This window comes from Leuciscus leuciscus (assembly GCF_965113295.1).
Source record: "Leuciscus leuciscus genome assembly, chromosome: 19".
Classification (NCBI taxonomy): Eukaryota; Metazoa; Chordata; class Actinopteri; order Cypriniformes; family Leuciscidae; genus Leuciscus; species Leuciscus leuciscus.
This window is the reverse complement of record NC_138743.1, coordinates 11,513,212-11,540,124: the sequence shown is the minus strand read 5'-3', so window position 1 is coordinate 11,540,124 and position 26,913 is coordinate 11,513,212.

Below are 26,913 nucleotides of genomic sequence, written 5' to 3'. Positions count from 1 at the left end.
CTTGTTTGTTGTAGGTGTTGTTGCCATTTCTGATGTCATTCCCTAAGATGGCATCTAAGATGCTGGTGCTACAGAACCAGTAGTGTTGGTTCCATTTGAATGTTTGGTGGGACAATACTGGGTGTCTTTTCTTCACATGCACAATCCAAAATAAGCTTATGCCACATTTTGAGACACGTTGTGGGTATAAACCGGTATGTTTTAGACAACCTTGAACACCAAGTTGTTTTAAATTCCTCAAGAACAGCACAGTCATCATTTATTCATGTTGATTTGATTTATATAACTTCTTTCTTCTGTAGACCAAAGGCAGGATGTTGTTGTTACTCTTATTTACAATGAAATTGAATGTTGACTAGGGGCTGTCAAGCTCCAAAAATGTTATTATATTATATTAAGTCTTCTAATGCCGTACAGTGGCGTTGTGCCCCATTTGTGTCGTTTGAATTGATTTGTATAATTTCAGAAATTGCACTTGTTCAGTGTAATTTAGCAGTCATTCAAAGTTCAGCAACACCTTTATGTCTCACGAGTTCTCAGAAACCCCTGTAGCAGGGAATAATTCATTTATGAGCATCTCATAAATAATTTTCACTATTGATTAGGTAAAGAAGTGTATTATTTGGGCCTGATTTTCAACATCATTTATGTATTGGTCGAAACCCAAGAAACATCACTCTGATTACAAACCGAATTGGTTTTCCATGGTGACAATACAGTATAAAACAAGACAGTAGTCTCGTCCTTCTTAAACTGCAAACAATGACCGAAGAGTTTGAGAGAAACCCAGGAGCAACGTGACGGTCAGCCATCTGTCTTTGAAATTTTAGAGGCAGCCGTCACCTCAGTCCAGAGTATCACTGCAGTCTGCAGTCTGAGCAATGGCTATGGCAGCGAAGGATGAAGCCCTTGGCAATTAGAGTCTGGGTGAAATATTTGCTCACTGTCAGGGAGGGAGAGAGAGAGACTCCCCGAAAGGAGGAGAAGGAGGGGAGGTGATGCACCCCAGGGATTCGCACTCAGGAGCACAGAAGCTGCTCGTGAGCTTCATTCGATAGGGAAGGTTGTGCAAGGCTCTTTATCTCAGCTCTTTTTTTTTTTCTCTGTAAGCACAGAGGATGGCAGGGGGGCACTGCTTTAGAGAGTTTGCTCTTTACACTGCCGAGGAATTAACCTTCAAAACACCACTGTTATATCCTGGAGAGGTTAGCGTTCTGCCTTCAAAGCGCCACTGTAAACTATAGACAAAAATATTTGCACCACAGAGATGGGGTTTTGAAATAACCTTTAAAAAGTTCTGCCTTGATTTCTGAAGTCCTTAATCTTGCACTTTGGTTTTTGTGAAGGTATTTCATCTCTAGATGTAATTTGTACAGTTCGACTGTTGTTCCATTTGTTGTTGCTGTGCTTCTTGTGTTATAATTCGTGTCTTCCACTGCCCTCTGGACTTTTCCTGGTGGAGTTATGGCATTACATTTTTCATCTCATGTCAGGCTCGTGTGAAGGAGTAATAGGAACAGCAATAGAGTCTGAAGTTTCTGTTATGAAGTTGACAGCTTGGTTGAACAGGCTTCTGCTGACACACCAAACGCCATGACAAGTGCAGCAACTGCACTTCTTGATATTTAGTATTTTATTGCCTGTGCAGGAAAACTGTTGTTACATAGTTTGTATAATTATACACTAACTACTAGACGCATAGATTCTCCAGCTGTGGCTTAATGATGGAGTGTGTGTTATGAGCATTTTAAAGAATAAACAAGAATAATTAATTTTGGCCAAACCTTTACACTCTTAAAGATAAAGCTTCTTTATTGGCATTGATGGTTCCATGAAGAACCTTTAGCCATGGAACCAAATTTCACAAAAGGTTCTTTGATGAAAAAAGTTTCTGTAGGTTATTAAAATGATCTTTGCACTAAGAAGACAACTGATCTCTGAAAGTCTCTGTGGAGAACCATAAACATGACCATAACCATACCGTGAAAATAATCAGCTTGTTGTTGTTGGTATCTGTCAGAATATCTGTGCATCTATCCCTAATTGAAACTATGCTGCATTAAAATAACATTGAGACAGCTGTAAAATTACTATGATCTGAGGGAGTGATAGATTGCGGCAAGGGAAAAGGTCTAGTTATTTGCAGCTTTAATCCTTAAAACAATGGAAAAAATGTAAATTGATCTTGTTTTCCAGATTTATTTTTCTCCCATGGTGTAACCAAATGGCAAACACCTTGATTAAGGGAGGGAATATTTCAAGTGCATTACTAATTACGGATAAATCACTTAACTGCAAAGGCATAAAATGAAGGACAAACCTGATTGTTTTAGTACAACATTTGCAGGCGCACACCAGGAGCATAAACAGCATGTCGATTTGATTTAATATAATTTTCAGTTATCGACTGCATAAGCGTAATGACAGCGCTAATGAATTGTATAACGCTTAAAATAAAGCCTTTGAATGTAATCATCTTTAATGACGCAAAGTCTTATGCTGTTAAGATTACTTTTTAATAGCTTTTTCTGTGATTCACTGTGTAATGGACCAAACCTCAATCCATGTTGTCAAAAGGCAACATGCAAAGTAATGGACAAAGAAAGATCAAATTATGATCCTCTTAAACTGAGATGGAAGACAAAAACTTGATTCTTCTTGACAAACACAACTGGCCACAAATGTAGGTCAATCCACATCACTGCAGCTCATCTCAGCAGAGGCTGCTCATGCTATATTACTGGGAAAAGCAAACACTAAAAGAGAATGTGATCCTCTGAAGTCAAGGTTGAACATATTAATTCAGTGTTTATTTTCTGTTGAAGTGAGTGATGCAGTACCAAAGGAAATGCATTTTATGATTGTTTTCTTTAAATTAAACATTATCACTTTGGCAGGATGGATGTTGTATGGAATATCAGCCAAATCATATCCATGTTGATATTCAGTACAACAGCGCAATTGCTAGTGTAATACTTTAAATATGTCTTTAAACATAGTTAATAAATAAATAAATAACATTTTTGTCTTAAATTGTATATTGGGGGTAACGCTTTACAAGTAATGTGAGTTATGTAATCAGATTACTTTTTTCAGGTAACTTGTTCAATAACGCATTACTTTTAAATTTAAATTTGAGTTACTTTTTTAAATAAGTAATGCTAATTACTTTGTTTTCCCATTTATTGACTGACAGCTCTCCTGTCTGTCCCCATGTTGAGAGAAATCGTGAGTAAGTACAGAGGTGTTGTGTGCGCTGTGTAAACATACTGGTTATTGTAGTTCTAGACCAGGGGTCGGCAACCCAAAATGTTTAAAGAGCCATATTGGACCCGAAAAAAAATAAAAAAATCTTTCTGGAGCCGCAAAAAATTAAAAGCCTTATATAAGCCTTATAATGAAGGCAACACATGCTGTAAGTGTCTATATTAGCTTTATTAGCCCCCTAGTATCAAAATGATAAGTAGCCTACAAATACATAATGAGCATTCATGATTAAATGTTTATTTTCCCTGCAGCGCATCCTGGAGAGAATGACGCACCACGTGACTACTCTGCTGTACTATGGTGCTTTAAGTTTAACTTCCATTATAATTTTAATGTATTACGTTTTATTTATTTGTGTATTATTTTTTACAACGTGGAAAAACTTTAAACCTTTCACACGTAAGTTTAAAATATTTGTAAAAGTTTTTCAAGGCGACCGTTATTTAGAATGTGTCACTTTATGGTTTCCAAGGTGACGCGTCATTTCGTGTCACGTGACACACCGCAGCAACAACAGAGCTGAATGAATGATGATCTGCTTTTATGTCATTTTTCCTTTTTTATTCAAAATTTTCACAAATTTGTTAGATATGGCATGAAATATCTGATATTCCGATTGTCAAATATATGCAAGTGGAAGTGTTTTGTTGTTTAAACACCTTTATAACGATCGCGTTAGTTGACCTGTATGCGCGATGGGCGCCGCCGTGTTAGTTTGTGCCGCAGACGCAGGTCAGAGAATCAGATCTGTTGGATTTACAACACGTGAATTCATCCACTTCTCCCGAAATACATAAAAGTAAGTGGCTGGTGAACTGGGAGAAGAATAGAGTAAACTTTAAAGTTACTTACACAATGTGTATCTGATATGAATAAAACGTGTCTTGGAAAGGATTATTGCCTCTTCCTTTAACATCAGTGTGTATTTTACAAACTCTAAATGTATTGTTTTTTTAGTACTTAACGTTATATGTCTGAAACCTAAAATAAACATTATGTGGTTGAAAACACTGAAAAGTTGTGATATATGACAGCTCTGAGCGCGCCTGTCTCTGGCTCAGCGCCAGCCAACGCGCGAGAGCACATTTGAATTTAGCAGTTGATCACGTCATGCACTGACTGTTCTGATCACACCGATGCGATCGTACGTGCGAAAGGGTTAAGAATGTTTGTCATGTTTTTCCTCCTACAGAAATTATATTAAAACAAAAAATATTTTTTCCATTTTCATATTTTTGAAAAAGCTCCAGGGAGCCACTAGGGCGGCGCTTAAGAGCCGCATGCGGCTCTAGAGCCGCGGGTTGCCGACCCCTGTATAATGTGAACATGCATTTACTCATCTCAGTTGCACAGAAACAAATTCAGTATTCCTCAAAATGATTAAAACAGTTAAATGCAAACTCAGAATATTATGCAAACCTTCAATAATTAAATGTTAAATAATACAAATATACTTTATGTATTTAATCTCACTTTATTAACCAATGTGTTTGCTGCTGACCTTCTATGATCCAATCTAACCATAATAATAAACAGAAATGCCTGAAATAAGAGTGTTGAACTATCTTCTCGTGCATCTATTGTTCTGTAATCTAGAATGGCTGCACAACTGAAAGGTTTGTTTGAGCTGCACCCTCTAAGGTACAGGTGTGCATTTGCATTTCTTTCAGACTGAGGCTTATTCAATTTTGGTGTGAAAGGGCCTTTACATTTGCCAGAACAGTTTTTTTTGTTATTAAAAAACAAACAAGCAAGCAAGCCCAGGTCAGAAAAAGCAACGCAAAAGTAATGTAACACATTACTTTCCATAAAAAGTTATTAATGCAGTTAGTTACTTTTTTTAGTGAGTAACACAATATTGTGTAACATTACTTTTAAAAATAACTTTCCCTAACATAACTAAAATAAATAACTAAAATAACTAAAAATATGTGTATATGTCTATACACTGCTGTTCAAAAGTTTTGGGATTGGTAACATTTATGCTCATAAGGGCTGCATTTATTTGATCAAAAAACAGTAATATTGAGAAATATTATTACAATTTAAATAACTGTTTTCTATTGTAATATATTTTAAATGTAATTTATTCCTGTGATGGCAAAGCTACATTTTCAGCCTCGATACTCCAGTCTACAGTGTCACATGATCCCTAAGAAATCATTCTAATATGCTGATTTGATCAAGAAACATTTCTTGTTTTTATCAATGTTAAAAACATTTGTGCTGCTTAATTTTTGTGGAAACCAATAGTGTATTTATATACTTAAAACATAACTTGTGTTTCAGACCAAATTTGGCCTGTTTTCTCAACCAATGAAAATAGATCCAATAGTCAATGATCAAGCTTTCCATTTCATCTGACAGCAAAATCAAACTCTGCTTTGCTTCCACAAAGTAATGCTATGGTATAATTTTACTGTAACTGTTAAATAACTTTACTTATCTGTTGATCACTGTCTGCTATTATATAGTTCCTTCACTTGGTTTGTGAGTCCATTTGTTAGCATTTTCTTGCAAGGAATAAGTGAGTATGAGTTTTCTTGCTGCTATCCAGGTCAGTAGCAGGCACAGGGAGACTGGGAAGATGCCTTTAACACCACGCTTCACTGGGCCCTACCAAAATAGTCCAGACTAAAGTTAGCTCAGCATAACATAGTGCAGTGCTAGATGGCCCTCCACTTTGAATTCATTAACACTTGAATCTCACACTTCAGTCTTTTAGCTTGAATGAGGACAGTTTTGCCCGCTCTCTCTCTGCAGATGAATTATTCATGAAACATATTTTCATGTAGAGCATTATCACCCTGAAACAGTTTGGCTATAATACTTCTTTACCCAAACACACAACCTTTCTAGGTTCAGGGTCTAATTTCTAATTTACGGTGAAATATGCTGTGTGGTTGGCCTTTTTGTGAACATGGTGGAAGAAATCCAGGAACTTTTTTTTTTACCCTGGAAAGTAATAAAACCTTGAGTCCCTGTTGAAAAACTCTGTTTATGCATGTTTACATGTTACTCATTCTGCTGTCCTAATTCCAGCTCATTTATAAACTAAAATATCTTGGAAAAGAAAGCCTAAAATGAGTGCAGATGGGCAGCTGTGGTTATTCCCATGTTATCTGCTTCAGCCCTTGTGAACTTGTTTCTGGAGCCAGTGCTCAAATTGATTCATGTCTAATGGGGGGGTCGTCTTATATAAAGCGAAACCATACATGATGCATAAAAATAAAAAATATCCAGTTGGTTTAGTGGCACTGCTCCCACTTTCAGAGTAAGACATCTTGTGTTCAAATATCAGTTTTTGTCTCTCTGTCTTTGCTAGCATCTGTTTAGAACAGTAGTGTTATTATTATGATTGCACTATCCAAATACAATTTAGTTTTTTTTTTTTTTTTTTTTTTTAGTCAAGTGTGCACAATTCAATAACCACAAAGGTTATATTATGTTATAGTCACCAAATATTGTCACATTATAATATCAAATATATGCTCAGCAATGCTCCTTGCATGCTTTCCATTGCTTTCAGTATCAAAGAATAAGATTTGGAATGGTTTTGAAAGAAGTCTCTTTTGCTTACCAAGGTTGCATTTATTTGATAAAAAATACAGTAAAAAGAAAGATTCTTTTATGATTCAGTCATTTGAAAAAGTCTTTACTGTCACTTTTGATCAATTTGAATTGGCCTTGCTGAATAATAGTATACATTTTTTTTTTTTTTTATCACTGTGTATGTGTGTACATGTAAATTCTGGCTGCTCAAAAGATAAGATGCTTCCTGTTCTCAAGATCATAGTTTGTGAAAGCTCAATGTGTATAAAGAAGCATCAAGGAATAAGAGACAATGAAACAAAAAAAAGGTTCAATGTAACAGTACAGCATAACAGAAACTGTCAACTGCCACAAAGCTGCAGAGGGAATTAAGACGCCTGTTTTATGAACACAAACTGCCTAAGCACTGTGTGAACTTGCATTGAAATAAGTAGATTTGAAGTATCTCCTGGTGTGGTAAGAAACCACAGTTTGTATTAACATCATGTTAAAACACACAAATGATTAATCTCAACAGGGATGATATTTAAGACGGCAGTGACATCGCTGAGAGTATTTAAGCAAATTTAGCATTTGCCCTGCTGTGATCTCGAAGACTAGCACTGTCACAGATGAAGGATAAATAGAAGGCAAAGGAGCCTGATTCTGCCAAATTTTGTCTCTTAAGTAATCAGCGCAATAACAGTACGCAATGGGGTCGGTATGGGAGAAAGGAACTTGACCGGGAGGTTTCAGCAATATCCTGTCAATCACTGCACACTGTTAACTCTAATGATCATTGCACTGAGCCATCTTCATCAATCTAGGGCAAATCATCTCTCTGAGAGAGAGAATTTGGAAAAAGTGATGAGTGACATCTCGACGTGGAAAAATATGAGCCGATCACTTTCTTTCCTGCTCTGGCACCGACGTGGTAATTAACAAGGGCAGAAATGGGATCAGCTGATGACTAATGGTTAATTATCACTTATGCCTGGTACTGCAGATGGCTGCACAAATGTAAAATCAAGACAGCAGCAAAGAATCCTCCTGGTTCCTTTGCCGCTGACTGGCATGCTGGCTTTCAGAACCTCTTGTTAAGGTATCTGACACAGCAACGCTATCTCACCACCAATTCGTACAAATTCGTACGAGTGATAAAAAGGTGGCTAATTCGTATGAATTTGTACGACCTCACTCGTACGAATTTGTACGATTTGTCTAAACCCACGTGATGGGTAGGTTTAGGGGCGGGGTCAGGGGTAGGTCATTCGTATGAATTCATACGAATTGGGCAATTCGTAAAATATGTACGATTTAGCAAAAATCGTACTAATTCGTAGTGAGGTCGTATGAATTTGTACAAATTAGCCACCTCGTAGAATTCGTTCGAATTGCCGTGAGATCAGGCTGGACAGGGACGTAGGGGTGCACGATACTGAAAAATAGCTGTATTTGGAAAGAATAAATCCCTATAAAACCACCCTGCAATCATTTTAGAATAGAGTGTATCTGCATAGAAAATAATAAACAAATTACAAGCATAGATAAATACAATAAAACAAAGATAATTAAATTAACAGTGCTTTATGTTTTTCAGGCAAGTCTAACATGTACAGAAATTGAATAATCAAATGTAAAATAACTTGCATTTTAAATTGTCTTAATCTTTGTTGAAGCTACAAAGTGATTTTCTTTGTCTTTTGTTGTTTGATTAACATTGACACATGACAGCAGCAGGTATATTAGGCTGTTGTCACTTTAATACCTAATTCATGGATCCTATATAATGCTACGCATCTTTTTTTCTTTCTCAATTGTTTTGTCTTATTTACAACATGACCATATGTAGTCGCCAGACTGGACTAGTACATCTTATGAGGCTCCGGAAGAAACGTAGTAAGCTGGTATGCGTGGTTTCATTCCATGCTGTTGTCTACGCCGGTCTCAAAACATGTCTCCATTAAATTGTCGTTTTCTGCTTGACCGGCACTTTGCAACAACTCAAACCTTGTTACTGCAGCAACTTTCAGTATGTTTCCTATAACAACGTCAGACATGTTTACTTTTTATGTGCCGTGAGAATATGACATAAACCACACGAAATCCGATTCAAGCAATCAGACTGACACGGATTTCAACCACTATGTGCAATTCAAGCCACATTTCAATGTAGCTCAAATTGTGAATAATTTTTTTGTTTTTTTTGTTCACACTTGCTAAATATGATTGAATCCCAATTGGATATGCACAAAAATCAGATTTGGACTGACAGTCTGAACAAAAAAAAAAAAAAAAAAAAAAAAAAAAACTTTATACACGCTTGAATGTTTAAACTGACAGGTCTTAAAACGTACCAAAGATAATCTTTCAATTATTCTGCAATTAATCAATTAATCTGCGAACCACATGCGTTCCGAACTGGACCTGGTCCGTACGGATAACGGATCAACTACAATCCCTACTTACTTGACATCGTACATCCTGACTATCAACATGACTATCGTGGATGCTCACATCACAATGTTGTTGCTGAAATGATATATTGTGGAGCCCTACGGGGAGGAGGAACTGGAATACTGGAGAAGCCCCAAATTAAATCCATTTTTGGAGCTTCGAAGCTGCCTGTTTGAGCCATACTCGAAATTATGATTAAAATGCATTGAAGAAACATACTTCATGTTATTCTTAGTCTAGTTCATAAAACTGATTTCAGCCCTTGCATCAAGTATCACTTTCACGTTGAAGTTGAAATTGATATTGGCATTATGAGAAGCCAGTGGTACATTTTTGTTGATTTTTGTAGCAGTGTATAATTTTGTGCCACGTTCAAATTTGCAGAGGGCTGGACAGAATAGCTGGATGTGGCAAAAGCAGTGTTTGTAAATATGGTACCAGCTGTAACCCAGTGTTTGCTGGGATGGCAAGTACGTAAGTATAGGGTAAGTATCCCTGTCTTCAAGACAAAGATACTTATAATGCTGGTTGTTAAGGCGTAACTTTACGGCTTTTATGGGGAAAAATATCCATCCTTAAAAAAAAAAAACATTCATTATGAAATATATTATTTTCTAACTTTTTAAGGACAATGTATACTTTTGATTCCTGGTCATTGAGGATACAACATTACTGGAATAACTTTACAATTACTGGAAAAAAATAGTATCTATAGCTTAGCGAGCTATAGCTAGTTTTTTAAGACTCATATCATGGATTTCAGTCCATGTCTGTTAGGCTTAAGTTAATATAGGCTAGTTTAATCTTAACCAACATAACATTTTAGCAGATATACTCATTTTTAATAGTATCATTCATGTAGCTCAAACAGTAGAGCCAGCAATGCCAAGGTTATGGATTTTCCCAGGGAGTGCAACTCATTAAATGTAAACCTCCTAAATGCATACATGTAATGAAAATACCAGATCCACCTTTGATTAGCAAATGCACAAAACAAATCATGTGTGTATTAGTCTGCTCAAATGTGCATACTCCATTAGTTTTCCAACCAAAAGTTGGTTTTTAAGAATGTGGATGGAGTTGTTATTGGAAATATTCAACATCAAGTTGGTTAATAATGCTAAATTGAAAGTGTGAAAAACGAGATGTTCTTGAAAATAATAGCTGAACATTAGTTGAAAACATCTGAATTTGATTATTGTGTTTTTGTTTTGAATTTGTTGTTTTGATGTATTGCAGTTGTTCCTGTGACTTATGTGTCATTTTTAAACATAGTTCCAAGTCATGAATTCACACTTGGCTCTCAAAAGATTTCTGACATCTACGTGATGTGATTCTTGGCTGTAATGAGCAGTCTGTCTTAAAATTCTGGGCAGTGATGAGACATGAGTAAGAGCGATCATTTTCTAATGAACCTTGTTGCATTAACATGCCATTCAAATCATCCACTGGTTTTTTGAGTGCAGAGGGGTTTTAGGTGTTTGCAGTCGTGGTGTTAAACATATTTGTTGGCTGACTCATGAAAGTAGTTTGAGAGTTGTGCCATAATACACACACACGCACACATACGCACACACACTGTGTGTAGGTTTTATCTCAGCTCTGTAACTGGGTCATTTTATAGCTGCTTAGCTAGCTTGAGCTTGATTACCCAAGAGTCTTCTTTGTTTGCCATTCAATTATGCAAAAATCTCCAGACACCCTGTTGCTGTACTAATAGTATGTATGGACAAGATTCTCTTCTGAAGTCATATTCTTATTATGGTTTTAACCTTATACTTTATAGGAAAGGAGAGTACATGGATGTGAGCAGAGGAGAGCTAGCAAATGCGAAGGTTTTTTTGCTTTTCAAATGCAATGTTTTAGGAGCCTTTTGTATGCAGTATGCTTTTGGGGGTTGTCAAGTATAGTTCACACACCTCTATTTTGCCCCAGATCTGGTTGTTTAGTTCTATTATTATTTGGCCTTGACTATGCACAAATATTCCAATATTAATCATAATTTGATCCAGTTATGTAAGCCTCATGTATAGGCATTAACCTGATTGCTGTAACCAGATTACCTTGAACCAGTATTTCAGATTCTCCAAATCTGACGAGAGCTTGCATGAAATTATCTTTGCAGATCGTTTTAGTGAGACTAATGGCACAGAATTTACACACACTTAAGCTTTACCACTGTTTCTCTATTTATTTAATTGTTTAATTCTCTTGAAAATCCATTTGGTGTAACTTAAGTAGCTCTTTACATATTTTGAAATTGTCATGATGTGAATGTCAAAAATGTTTTTGAGGTTCACATTCCCATCACATAAAGTAACACATCACATATACTTCTGAGACTGTGCTACACACTGATAGGCATACGTTATGCATGGACTGTTTCATGTTTTATTTATTCTCTGGTGGGCACACATATGGTCCCTGGATGTGCAACAACTACAAATGTGGTTCATTTCACAAGGCTTAGGGTATAAAATGCAGACCATGAGATTTACGGGCTTCTGCTTAGAAATCATTTGTCATGTTGTTCTCTCTGTTTATTTGAATTAGACATGCTTGTGGCATCTAGTTTGCATTTGCAGTTGTTGCTTAGATAATTGAAGTTTTTATGGGGACGTGTGTATAGATCATTATATCAGTTACTTTTTCTTTTCTACACACTTGTTTGAGCTTGCACTAACATGCATAATCTAGGCAAACAAGTACAGAAAGGTGCAAAAATTAGAAAAATATTTGGATTATGACGTTTTTGACTGAAATGTTTGTCACCATATTTTGACAGTCACCAAATAATTCTTTGATTTCTTATGAATGAATCAATGATATATCAAGTATAAGAAAAACAATTTATTCTTCCCTTTGTAAAGCCAAAATATAACCCTTACTGTCAAAAACAATATACTCCTTGCACAACAGTCATGAGCCAAAATAAAATGTCATGCTGTTGGATCCTGAAATTTCTATCACTGGAATCCATTCTAAAAGGATGAAGCTTTGGATGCACTTCAATTTACCCAGAGGTGTTGAAGCGTGCGATGCGGTGGGATAGTCCTGTGTCTTTTATCTGGTGGTGGCAGGGATTGACATATTGATTAGATAGTAGTGAGAACATTATTCTTGTCCCTAGGACTTGCCTTATTTTCTGCCTGTGTATCGGAGCCATCATTTTCTACATGTTCTGAGGGCTACAGATAATGTAATAGTATATGAGCATGAAATAGTCACATGAGCAGAGGGGGTTTGTGGATCAGTGCTGTGGAGGTCAGTGACTGCCTTGCGCTCTTTAGGGTGAAAGTAGCTTAATGGTTTAGGGCTCTTGAAAGGTTCAAGGCAAAGGAAATCACATATGTGTGTGTGTATATATATATATATATATATATATATATATATATATATATATATATATATATATATATATATATATACTGTGTGTATATATATATATATACTGTATATAAAACTGTATTTTGCAGTGCTTTCAGGAAATATATATTTTAGGGATCAATTATTGAATAAATTCATCATCACATGGTTTTAGTCAGTAAACTTTTTTTTGTACTAGTAAACTTGTTTAGCTAAATCTCTGGTGGTACAATCCATTGAGGTGTAAGACACGCAAATGTTGCAGATGTTTTCTTTATCAGACTGTTTGAATCAGTTTGATTTAATTAGTTACAAAGGAATAGGCCTACTTTCATTTTAATACCTAAAGCATGTAATATTTAACAATATCTAAATTTACCAGTCATATGGCCATTGTTATTTTAGTTTTATTTATGTACGATTAGTTTTTATTAATTTTTTCAATTTTCATTTAGATTTTCATTTCATAATTTGTTTAATTTAGTTTATTTATCTTTTGTCATTTCTATTGCCATTTTTTTTCAGTTTTAGTTAACTTAAAATGATGATAACCATACATCTGTCCAGTTACTAAATTCACCAATAGCATGTTTTTCCTGCATTTGATGCTTGTTTAGCCTGGATTTGTATAAATTCATGGGAATTCATGACTGATGCAAATGTCCAGATACGTTTTGAAGATATGTATTTTTCAGAGGAAATTAAATTTTTATTTTCATTTTATTCTCTTCAATTCAATTACTTTTTTTTTACTTTATAACTTCTAAAAAAATGTTCTACTGTACTGCTTGAGGTATTCAGGCTTCTGATTGTGTTATTACTGATGTGTTTAAAAAAAGAAATGGGGAACATCACAATAAAGCAGTGCATTCCAGAGATTCATCTGAGGACTCTCTTGGAAAAGTCTGCTAGCAAAGAGTTTAGCATTTGTGTAAGCAAGAAGTGCAATATTGTCCAGAGGAAAGAAAATCCGGTGGTTACAAATGCATTCTTGACCATGTTGTGTGTTACTCTTATTTTGGTCACTATTGGGAAAAGAAACTATTCGCAGTTAGGGGTGGGCGATATATCGGAAGACACGATTATCCTTTGCATGTGTTTTTAAGCATTGCTGTTATGAAAAAAAAAAGTGCTTTTAAACCGGTGAAGCACAATAAGCAGCAAAAGACAACTAATTTTGGTATGTGATCACGCCGTGTGAGAGACTATATAATTACTTTTTTTAAATATAAAAACCTGATTTAATGCAAAAATAATTATAGCGTGATATAAATTCTTAGCGTGAAATAAAATGACTCCTTTCCTTTCCTTTCCTTTCCTTTCCTTTCCTTTCCTTTCCTTTCCTTTCCTTTCCTTTCCTTTCCTTTCCTTTCCTTTCCTTTCCTTTCCTGTCCTGTCCTGTCCTGTCCTGTCCTGTCCTGTCCTGTCCTGTCCTGTCCTGTCCTGTGCTGTCCTGTCCTGTCCTGTCACATGCTATTGCTACCTCTTTTACTGAAATGTCGTAAGCTCATTGAATGGCCATCCATTCCATTCCTTGTGTTTTGAAGTAAAGTGGAGGATATTAGCCGCACTCAAGGGGGATGTGGGAAACTCCACCACTGGTTTGCAATGGACTTAAGGGTGTACAAATGAACTAGGCTGCTCTAGCAGAAGATTGAAAGTACAGCGTAAAAGACTTTGTCTTACGGCAGTGGCAGGATGAGACCGTAGGTGAATCAGCCCCCTGCGTCCTGAAGCCACAAATCGTTCGGCCCCCTGACTGTGCTTCTAACCATCCTTCTACACATACACTGCTCTTGGGAAATGATTTAATAGGTTTCTAGAGGTTTGGGATGTTTATTCTGACAGAAAGATAAGTCAGTGGTGAAACAGAAATCTTTCAGTCCATGTGTAAATATGAAATTTGTCCTTTGGTGGAGGAGGCACAATGTAGCTACTTCCAAAGATGTAAGACATTAATTTATGGGTGTTTCTTCAACTATGGGGCATTTGCCCCATGGAGGTTTAAAATAAAAAGTGTCTACTGTACAACCCTGGATAAAAAGGCATTATAATACAGTTCTTTTTATTCGTCATTTTATTAGGTTTATTTTTTATTTTTTATCGCTGTTCTGAATGAGTGTAGAATATAAGAATACAATATAATAATTTTGTGTTGTATATTTCAACACATGCACAAACTTGTCTCAGCATTGTAAACATCCTAAATTAAAATGAAATAGGCCTCACTGTTAAAATAATCTGTAGAAATTACAGTATTATTGGCAGCTACTTGCCAGTAACTTACTGTAGATTTAAATTGATGTTATTTACTGGCAACAGTTTGTTCAAAGTTAAATGAACATTAAACATTAACAAGTCTTTATCTTTACAGAATAAAACTAAAATAACAGCCTCATGCAAAGCATTCTGGGAACCAAAATCTGAAGGAAAATAACAGAAAAAGGTTGATGAAGATTTCTGGTTCCCAGAATGCTTTGCATTAGGTTGTTATTTTAAAGTTTTATTCTGTAAAGACAAAGACTTGTTAATGTTTAATGTTCATTTAACTTTGAGCAAACTGTTGCCAGTAAATAACATTGATTTAAATCTACAGTAAGTTACTGGAAAACAGCTGCAAAACTACAGCAAATTTTTTACAGTAACACACATTTGGAATTAATTGACAAAATAACAGCTTGATTGGAAATGGTGCGAGAAAATATTATTTTACCAAGTGATATGTATCTTCCCATGTCATATTTCATCTGAAGCATGCTGTTTTGAATTTATTTATTTTTTAGACATTTCACATTTTATATTTTTTATTGTATTTTATTTGATTAGATAACACATGTAAATATTAAAACAATTTTATGATGGGTTTTCATTTGAAAGACAAATTATGATTTATTGTGACCTTCATATAACAAAAAGAAAAAGTTGAAATGCAATAAGAATCTGCACTACAGCAAGGTCTTTTCTTAATCAGTTTTGTAGCTCTAAATCATCAGCCTTGATGGAACTGTCTGGTAAACTTTCTTTGCTAAAGAACAAAAGGTTTGTAATGTTTTAATGGATTTAAATCAACCATTCTCAAGTAACAGTTTGGTAAATGTTCATTCATTAGGGAAACGCCACCAGAAAACATAGTACAAAGAATTAGACGCCACATTGATCCAGTGGAATGTTATGGTCAGAAGATGATCTGATAATGGGGATATAACTCCAGTTGAGGCTAAACCCATCCGTAACATCATTTGTTTGGAATAGAGTTAGGATGTTAAGTTAGAATTACAGCATGGGTACATTTATTGTGTATGGGAGAGCAATAAATTCCATCTATCTGCAGTAATGCACCTCATTAAATGTTAAACAACAATGTGATTTATTGTAATAAAAGAACTAATTTTCTTGGAGAGGAGAGTGTAGTCCAGTTAGTGGTAAAATGAAGCAACGTGTTATACACATTTCACTGGGCTTATACCATCTGCACAAGACCATAACCTCCGAATACAAGACCAAATACTCATGGTCATAAGATTAAAACATCATTCAAAACTGTAAACTAAAGGGTCTATTTTTATTTGTGTACACTCCCAATAAAAACAAAACATTGTGCTTTTGTAAAATAAAGAAAACAAACAGGATGCCGCTTTCTGTGGTCCTCTTTTCCTTTCCGTGAAGATTGTGGAGCGGCAGGAGCGTGGCACAAAAATGAATCAAAACTCAGCATATAGGCTTGTTATGACCTGTGTTTATAGCCTATTGTTTTTCTATTTTTTTCTGTGTTCTTCCTTGTTTTGTCTGATTTCAAACAGGTTATCCAATGATGGGCTGTAAGATGATGTCCATTGGTTTCCCAATCGGGGCGTGGCCTTTATAAGGACGCTGCTGGAACTCGTCTGGGAGCTCATTGTTGGTTCGGTCGTACTCGGGTTGAGAGCTCCGGAATCCCTCCTCCGGCCGATGATAAAAATTTGAATGTATTAATTATGTTAACTAGTTCAAGTGATCGTGCAACCTTTTGGAACATCTTAAACCGTTTCCCTTTGTCTAAGCAACATGTCCTAAAAAGTGTGGAGCGTAGGGGTGTCCTGCCTTGTTTATTTTGAATTAGTTTGAGCTCTGTTTAAACGCCTCAATACTAAATTCCATCTATTAACCTACCACTTCCTCAATACGCATGAAAAAAACTGCCAATCAAAACATAAAATATAAGTGGTACTCACCAGCAAAGCCGCAAACTTCTCAATTTGGATCGGGCTAATTTCCCCCAAAAAATTGTATTGGATGGACGAGCCCCCAATTATTATTTATTACGCCTCTTTAGTGTTTTTATATTCCCCTAGAGTCGGGGCGTAATAAGGCTACTAGCAAGCTCTTGCATGCCATCTGAACTCTTGTTTTCGGTTGGTGCATAGATCGTCTCTTCTTCTGCTGTTTTTCCTGTTGAGACGGTTAGCAAACAGTGTTGCATTACTGCGACTTGAACGGCTGCATCTGAGGCAGTCAGTCCATCACATCACGTGTTCATCAGCTTAAAAGTTATGAAGATTATTGTAGCTATGTGGTCGCTCGTTTTTTTTCTTCTGTTTTTCTCTGTCATTTGGCCAAAATCTATTTTGGCTCTGACTCAACGACAAATGTTAGTCGCTCGTCTCCACTCCCCAAATACATAAAAGATTACCCTTTATATATAAAGTTTTTCTCAAGTAAAGAAAATGCCTTATTTATTCAGAGAACCAGTTCTTTATTTACCCTTGCATCATAAAAAAGCAGAGACGCTCCAGACTGCTTGCGGCACTTCATTGACAGTAGAGATGGGGCGGAGTTATGAGGTTTGACTGACAGTTTGAGGAGGCAACGAGATTTGGTCTCAAGCTCTTTTTTAATACTTCTCATTGGTTAAATATTTGCAAAACCCACAGACAGATGTAAAGAGTGACAAATAGTAACGAGTTACGTTAAAAAATGACTATTTTAAATTGTATTAATTTATAAAGTAATTGTCTTACATAGTTTTAGCATTAGAGTGAAATAATACTACTACTAATAATAATAATACTAATAAAAATATTATTTCTCCCCATTGTATTTTCGACCCCACCGGGACATGCAAGCATAGGCACTTGCCTAGAATGCCTAACCATAAATTCAGCCCTGACAGTTCGGGATGAATACATGTCAGTACAACCCTATAATGTTGTTTTGAAACCATTGAATTTCAAAATATCTTCCATTCTGTTCCTCAGAAGAAAAAATCATACAATTGATATGAGAGTGAGTAAATTAGAGAATAATTTTTTTTGATTACCGTTTAATGCATGTTTTACAGCAATCAACCCCCCATTAAAGTCACCCATTACTTGTAATCTTGCTAGTGTATAGAAACTAGTTTTACAACTACCACTTTATATTCTGTTTTACAATGCAAAACCTTTCCTGTTCCTTATTTGATAATTCAAAATTATGTTGGCAATAACTCAAAACAGCACAAATTTAGGTTGACGCAACATTAGGCCATAACACTGTGCAATTATTTTGGCATCAAGTCACAGCACAAAATTGGCATAGTATTAGCTCATAACAACATGAAATCAATTCAGAGTAGCAATTTATTCCAAACAAACAAACATTAATGCTAGGATATGAACACGAGAACCCATTATGACTAGCATTAGACTATCCTGCCACCTGGACAGTGCCAGAGATTATTCTGCTGCTGAATGTCATCTCAAATCTGGTATTTCGCTGCATGAATGGCTTTGCGTATTCTGTTTGTAGTGATAAATTCCCAGTCTCTGAATCTTTACAAGAGATTTGTGTCACATTGTCACTGATAACAGCCCTTGTGTAGCTGTCTTCATCAAACATGTGACTACAGTAGAAGTATTTATACTTGCAAACAAGATAACCCTCTACCCATCTGGAATAATAATCAGCGGTAACTTGTAGATTCTACCCTAAGGGAAATGGACCACATAGATCAATGGCTACAATTTGTCATGGCTTGTCAGACAGCCCTGTTCACACCATAGGAATGGGTCTTGAGGGCATGCTGTTCATGCTGCACCACATGACTTCACTAAGTGATTCACGTCTCTTTCCATGCGCAGTCTCTAAACCTTTGTGTGGAATTATTTAAATTTTTTTTGCCCTTTTGTCATCCAACAATTGCAATATGATTTTCTTAAAACTGCTGTCCAAGGCCTACTGGGTGGATTGATATCTTATAAACCTTGCTCATGAATATTGATTAGATGATGTATTGTAAGGGATGCATATGTATAGCTTTGTATGTATGGCTGATAAAAGCATATATTGGACATTGGCCAATTATTTAAATAATTGTATGTTGAAATAAATCTGTTTTAATGAAAACTACTTTATACATACTACACCTTATACATTTACAATTAAAAATGAAATTATAAATGTAAAAAATACAATAATGTCCCGGTTAGTTAGTACATTTAACTGACATTAAAGGTATAGCGGAGGATTTTCCCGAATTTTAGAAAAGAACCGCCCTCTCCACTTTTTGAAAAGATGCACATGCGCAACACTCTACCTGCTCCCGAGAGGGAACACCTATTAAACGTGTGCACGAGAGAGCATCCACGAGCTAATCATAGCTTACATTAACTTTTACTAGCAGTGATTTTAAATGCATTTTCCAAATAGCATGCCAAACTTTACCTGTCAAGTAGAAACTTCGCGACTGAGGCATCAGTGGGAAGCCCAACCTGTGTTTTGAGCGCACGCCATCGTGTGAATCGTGTGCACAAGCACGTATGACGGCCTAACGTAAACATATCACCAGAATGATTGACACTTACAGTAGGAGGACCAATAGTCTTGATGATCCACCCGGAAAAAGAAAATCCTCCGCTATACCTTTAACTTAGCTTAGCTCAGGTCCAGTAAATAATATTACAAGATACAACTTTTGATTTAATAATGTATTAGTAAATGTTGAAATGAACATTAACTAAGATTTATAAATGATTCAGAAGTATTTTTTATTGTTAGTTCATATTAACTAATACAGTTAACTAATGTTAACAAATCTTAAAGGGTTAGTTCACCCAAAAATTAAAATCTCTGTCTTTAATTACTCACCCTGATGTTGTTCAGATATTTTCGATGAAATCCGACAGCTTTCTGATGGGGGGTTGAACCACTGTAGTCACATGGACTATTTTAACGATGTCTTTACTACCTTTCTGTGCCTTGAAAATGGTTATGACGTTGCTGTCTATGGGGGGATGGATGGATGGATGGATGGGGGATGGGGGATGGATGGATGGGGGGTCTAGAATGGGGGTTATGACGTTGCTGTCCATGGGGGGATGGGGGGTCTAGAATGGGGGTTATGACGTTGCTGTCTAGAATCACTGTCTAGAATCACTGACTAAAATTGTGCTACATATAATGCAGGGATTGGAACATCTAATTAGTCTCGGTATTGATATTCGTGTACACACAATGCACACAAATGTTTATTGTGATTTGTTGCCATTTGAAATCTCGTTTAGGAGATGACTCTGCCTCCAGACAAAGCCAAAACAGATCAAGAAATGTAACTAAACTGCACTCCCCAATAGAAATGTTTTGCATATAACAGGGCACAAATGTCACCTCCTGCCATCTGTAATATAACTCATTGAATATGGCCATGCCATTTAGAGCACAGGGGAGCAGGTCTAGGCTGCTACTCCCTGACATTCAAAGAGCACTAGCACCCTGCCATGTTGCTTAAAAAAGAGCCAAGATCAAGAGTAGGTAGGAGACAACTGAGCACACTTCAGCATTTACCAGTTGAAATGATGCCATTTTGGCGTTTTCCTGTGTGTCACAGGTTAAAACGATTAAAAATAATCATTCCTATGAACAGCTGCTTGTTTTTTTTGTTTGTTTTCCCTAACGGTGTTCAAATGAATGTAAAGGGTTGAATGCACATGTGTGATTGGCTAATTATAGCAAAGAGTTGTGTAATTTAGGGAAGTGTCTGGTCTTGACCTATGGGATAAGCCCCCTTTTTACATATTGATATTAATCTCATTGTCTTTGTTGAGCATACAAACCCTCAGGCATCTTCTGGTCCCAGCAGATCAGTCAAAGTAATCAACGAAATACCGTCTGATTCAATTAAGATGGGAATAAACCATTTAAATTAGGAAATAGTCAATGTTCCATGTTTGTTCTTAATCTGTTAACCCCATACTTAATCAATGTCTTGAACTGAGGAAATGTCATTCTTAACACTCTTTTTACATTTACATTTAATCATTTAGCAGACACTTTTATCAAAAGCGGCTTACAAATGAGGAGAACAATAGAAGCAATCAAACCAACAATAGGGCAACAATATTTGAGTGATGTGACGAGTCCCAGTTAGTCTAGCACAGTAGATGTAGTACGTTTTTTTTTATTTTTTTAAATAAACAGATAGATAGATAGATAGATAGATAGATAGATAGAATAGAAATAGATTTGAAAAATATTAACAGGTAAACTGCATCTTTAGCCGTTTATTGAGTTAGCCAGGACATTCCAGAGTTTTTATTTCTTTCAAGCATATGTTCATGTTATTTAAACCATTTTAACTCACAACTATTTTTTTGTTTTTTTTTGGCCTAAAACAGTTTGTGCGACAGAGATCTATTATCCCCATTATCGGTAAGAGAGTCCCAAATCCCACCAGCCACCCAGGTCTAGGCACACATCTTTCTGACACTAAGTGACAGTAATATGTACATTTATGCTTTTGCAAACAACTCTGGAACCATATGGGCTATAATCAAAACAATTTTTTCCCCATCTGTTCTCCACAGTGGTTGCCTATAGTTTCCTCCTCTTGATTTTAATTTTTTTAAAGAAAAGAAAATTCCATCATTTTTAATTTTCTGCAAAAACGACTTTTTGAAACTCACTTGAAAGACTCTTATGACAAAAAAATATGAAAAAGTGTTTTGATTTGTTAGAGGCAGATATGAGCAGAAGATGAACAGGTCCACATATACTGTGTGTGTGTGTGTGTGTGTGTGTATATATATATATATATATATATATAATGTATGTATATGTGTGTGTATATATATTGAGGCAAATATTGGATATTTTATTGGGCATGCTCATTTACCCTGTCATCTAATTCTCATTAAAAGTTTGTCTTTAATAATACTAATTATTTAATAACCAATGTAAAATGTAATTTTCAGCATATTACAAAATGAATATCCATTTTTTTATACTGCATATTATAATGTTGTGATGCCTGAATTCATCCGTAACATTCAAAATGATGGACTTCAGTTTTAAGTGTTTTATTTATTTACAAAAATAGTATTACATTTTAATATCTGCCATTTATCATTTATAGGCCATAACATAAAAAAAAAAAAGACTGGGTTATCGATAACAGAATTTTAATATCAGTACATTCCTAGACATGAGCCAATATATTTTTCAGTGATGGCTTATACTGTCTAATTGGCTTGTGCAAAACTTCACAAATCTTTTTACACTTGGACAGTTGAACAATCTCAGGGGAAAAAGATACATCCTGGCAACCACGGGATCTTTTCTCTCAAATTTGACAATTTTAAAAATAAATTTAAGTCTGCTGTGATTGAAACTTGTGTTTCTTCATAATAATATTAGCAGCGCTGAATGTTTTGACTGACCGGCTAGTTTAAAATTAGCTGTCCGCGCTGATAACCCCCAGCGACCCAAGTTTGATTCCCAGCTCGAGGTCCTTTGCCAATCCCATTCCCCTCTCTCTCTACCCCATGCTTTCCTGTCAAAATCTGTCCTATCCAATAAAGGCACCAAAAGGCCAAAAACATAACTCCATTTTTTTTGCTGCTATGAGAACAACTCGTCTCAGGGTCGTCTCATTTCAGTTCAGTTCATCTCTGTTTGGTGTATGCACATAAACTGGCTTGTCATGACTACTATGTTCTGAAGAATTCAGAAAATATCATCAATTACAGTAAGTGGAAGTGAATGGAGAGTAAATGCCTCTGGTATTTTATTTATGTGATGGCCTGCTCTAATGAGAAACTCTCGGTCTGCACGCAAAAGCAGGGCATGCCCTTTTGATAACCCTGTGGTTTTCAGCCCAGCCAGTGCAACCAAAAAACAAAACATTTTTGTGATCCCAGTTTAGGCAAGTAAAGAAAATGTATTTTGGAATACCTTTTAAATGAAGGCAAAACAACAGTGACATCAAGCGTGACATCAAGCATATGACCTTGTGGCAATAATGATCAAAATCGTTCTGTTAATACAGAACAGTCCTCGTATTGCTCGTTGCACCATGTATTGTGTTGCACAGCATTGACTGCAAATATAGTGCATCTCAATGGCTAAAATCATTGAATACCGGAGAGCAGGTATCCTAACTATTGATAGGACAGTCTTAAGGGAAACGTGAGGCTACATTAGTGTGCCAGGCAGGCTACGGTGTAAATAATAACCAGGCTGTAAGGTAATTGCCCTGCGAAGGACCAGCCAGTATGTCTTTATGCATACATCTGGGAGCAGATGTACAGCTAGATGCCTAAATACAATGAACCTTTTTCTCCTGTGGAATTAAAAGGTGATTCATATCCTTCCACGCATCAATGATAATGCAATTATTAGTCCAGAACATGATCACTTGACTTCCCAAAATGGCTTGGTTGTTTATGCGCACATAAATTTGTCAGATCATTTTTCTGTGCTGAGGAGAATTGTGACCCAATTAAAAAGAGAGTGTCTGGAAAATAAGTCACTCAAGCTTTTGACACAGTGGAAGACAGCGTCAGGTTTTCACCGTGTTACATCATTAACTCACACACTCTGTGGGAAGAAAAGCAGTAAATATTTTGTAGAGTTGGAGTTGGTCACTCGCTGTCAGTAACATGCTGGTCATCCGGAGCTGATGGTCTAATCGAAGCCAGACCAAGGGAGACAGTTGTTGCATGGCATTGGTGCAGTATTTTAGATATTCAAACCAGTGGGGATTTCTTTAAGACTGCAAGGGAAGCTCGGCTTCCCCTATAATGTCAAAAAACTAATGTTCAAATATGTACTATTGTGTTAACATTTTATTGACTTAAAATGCGTTCATCTCGAAGACGAGTTTGTTCAGAATCATTTACATACAGCAGGTCGGCTGACTCGATTTCCTTCTCATACATTCCCGTAGCGTCACAGTGCATTTCCCTGTGGAAGCCTAACGTCCATTGACTTCAATGGAGCTGCTCTGAACAGTTTTTTTCAGTGCTTCGAAACTAGACGGTCATTGGATAAATGCTGCGATTATGTCCCGCCCACGGACGCTCAGCGTCTCTGGGGGTGAATGAGGAGTGGAGGACAGCGATTTCATACTGTAAAAAGTCGCTGACGCTGAAGCTATTCGAGCTCAGTCCCATCGCGGATTTTTCAAGTGTAGTCGAAAGACTAAACTGTTGCAGCCTATTTCTTGGTGAAATTCCTAGCCAATTTTCATCATACATTTCACACACTTATACTCCACATTCCTTGTTTCAGTTTAACCTTATTTCCTCCGTTGACTTTTTTTTTTTTGATAATTTGTTAATTTCAATCATACAGTAGGCTAGCGTAGGGGTGAACTAGCCAGCTAGCAAACTGCACACGATGGCAGACAGTGCTAATATTGTCGACCTGATTTCTATTTATTTATTTATGTATTTATCAGCAACCAAAAAAATAAACAAAAACTTTATTAATAAAATATATTATTTCTAAATGAATTAATAAAATTGTTTATGTATGCATATATATGTAATAATTATACACTAACATGTATGGGTGTACATATACAAAATAAATAATGATGTATATTATTTATAAATGAAATAATGAAAATGAGCTTCCCCTCTTTGAAAGACCAGCAGCCGCCACTGATTCAAACTCACCCTAAACATTGGTGAAAATGTTTGCTTCTGTATTTAGAACCAGTTTTCGTTAACACTTTATTTTACAGTGTCCTTGTTACATGTTACATGTTCTTATCATAGTAATAACAGTACATTAGGCATAATTACATGCAACTAACCCTCAACCAAATTTGAATCCTACCATAACCCTATAGTACGTAGTATGTACATGTAGTTAATTAATATTACTCAGTACTTAAATATATAATTACAGTGTAACAACGACACCTTAAAATAAAGTGTAACCCAGTTTTCTATATACAACGTGTATGTACTGTGTATATGTGTGTATAAATGTGTCATATGTGTATATATGAAGTGACACAGTGCATGTATGAAGTACATTTTAAGTGGAGAGAGAGAGAGAGAGAGAGAGAAAGGTTGCAAACTGCGCTATCATATATATATATATATATATATATATATATATATATATATATATATATATATATATATATATATATATATATATATATATATATATATATTATGGTCCAAGGATAATAAATATTGAACCTGTAAATAACTCTATAATACACAATAAGCAGTAATTTTGCACTCCTTTGAGTATGCATTTACAAGACTAATGGAAGTTAATACAAAGCATTCAGCTGATTCAACTAAAAGCATTATTCGACTCCCCCCCCCTCCCCCCCCCCCCCTCTGGCTTTTAGTATTTTGTCTTGAAAAGATGTGATTTTTTTTTATTTTATTTTTTTATGTTTTATCGGCAGTGGCAACACGTGACGTGTTTGTACTGTTGCAAGCATAACTGTGCTGTCCAGCATGCAATTAGCAAAGCAAACTCGGTGCACCCTGCATTTGCCTTTGAAGATCATTCACTGCTGAATTCTGGGATCTGTTCAGAAGATTATAAAAGCTTTACTAAAGCAGGGCCTCCTACACTGTGCAATGATTATGAAGACAGGTTGCAAACTGCGCTATCATCTGCATTTTAACTGCCAGCCAAGTAGTTGTGTGCCAGATGAAATGGGTGGCGATGGAAGCTCTCTGGTTGGCCCTGTAGATTACTAAGAAGAATGAAACATACACAACTCACAGATTCGAATTACAGCAGGCTGTTCCGAACCGCATGGCCTGCCCACACAGCACTCCAGACTATCATTACAGGGCTTATAAAGTGATAAAGCAAAAATCCCACATTTTCTGACAATGGCTGCTTTATCTCCCACTGCAGTTAAGCAGATTATTACCTTGTTAACCTGAGTGGTGTAAATTTAAATTTGTAAACTTTAACAAGTTTCATCTGCTTAAATTCTCTGTAAGCGTAAACTATTATTGAAAAGTTTGGGGTTGGTAATATTTTTTTATGTTTTTGAAAGAAGGATATATTTATTTGATAAAAAAACAGTAAAAAACAGTAATATTACGAATATTATTGCAAATTTATAATTTTGTCATTTTAAAATGTGTGTGAATTTGCAAAGCTGAATTTTCAGTCGTTACTCCTGTCTTAAGTGTCACATGATCCTCCAGAAATCATTCTAAAATATGCTGATTTTGTGTTCAGTAAATATTCATTATTATAATCAATGTTGAAAACAGTTTAATATTTTTGTGGGAACTGTAATGTTTTTGTTTTTCATTCTTTGATAACTGTTAATTCTTTGATAACTGTTCATAATAACAGAATTAAATAGAAATGTTATATTTTGTAACATTATAAATGTTGTTACTGTCACTTCTGATAAATTTAATTTGTCCTTGATGAATAAAAGTATACATTTATTAAAATAATTCATAAAATCTTACTGACCCCCAACTTTTGAATGGTAGTGTAGGTTGCGATAAGTTTCATAATATGAAAGAGAAGATTTGGTGTTTTTTATCACTAAAGGAATTAATACAAATCATTTACAAACATGCCCAAAACATTTTTAAAGAACAATTTGCACAATTTGTTCACACTTGCAGACTACCTTGATCTGGCATACTTTACAGCATCATGAATCACGGTTGTGTGCCATTCACAATTAAATTGAGAATGGCTATTCAATTCCAATTATATTTTAACAAACAGGATGCAGAATTTTCAGTTCGAATTTCAGTGGTATGGATAGATATATAGCTGGATAATTCAGATCAATTCGGATAAATCCCTTTTTCTGTCACTCTAATTCAAATTCCAATTAAATTTAAATTCAGTAGAAAGCAATCCAGTTGTTCAAATCAGATTTTTTTTTTTTTTTTTTTATCCTGTCACATGTAGGTACCCGAATTGGCTCTTCTCCATTTTTTTTTATCACACATGTATATTTCCTTTGAAATTCAATAGTTTGCCATCTACTTTCCACAGTGTTAATTGCATTAAAGGGATAGTTCACTTTGAAATACATTT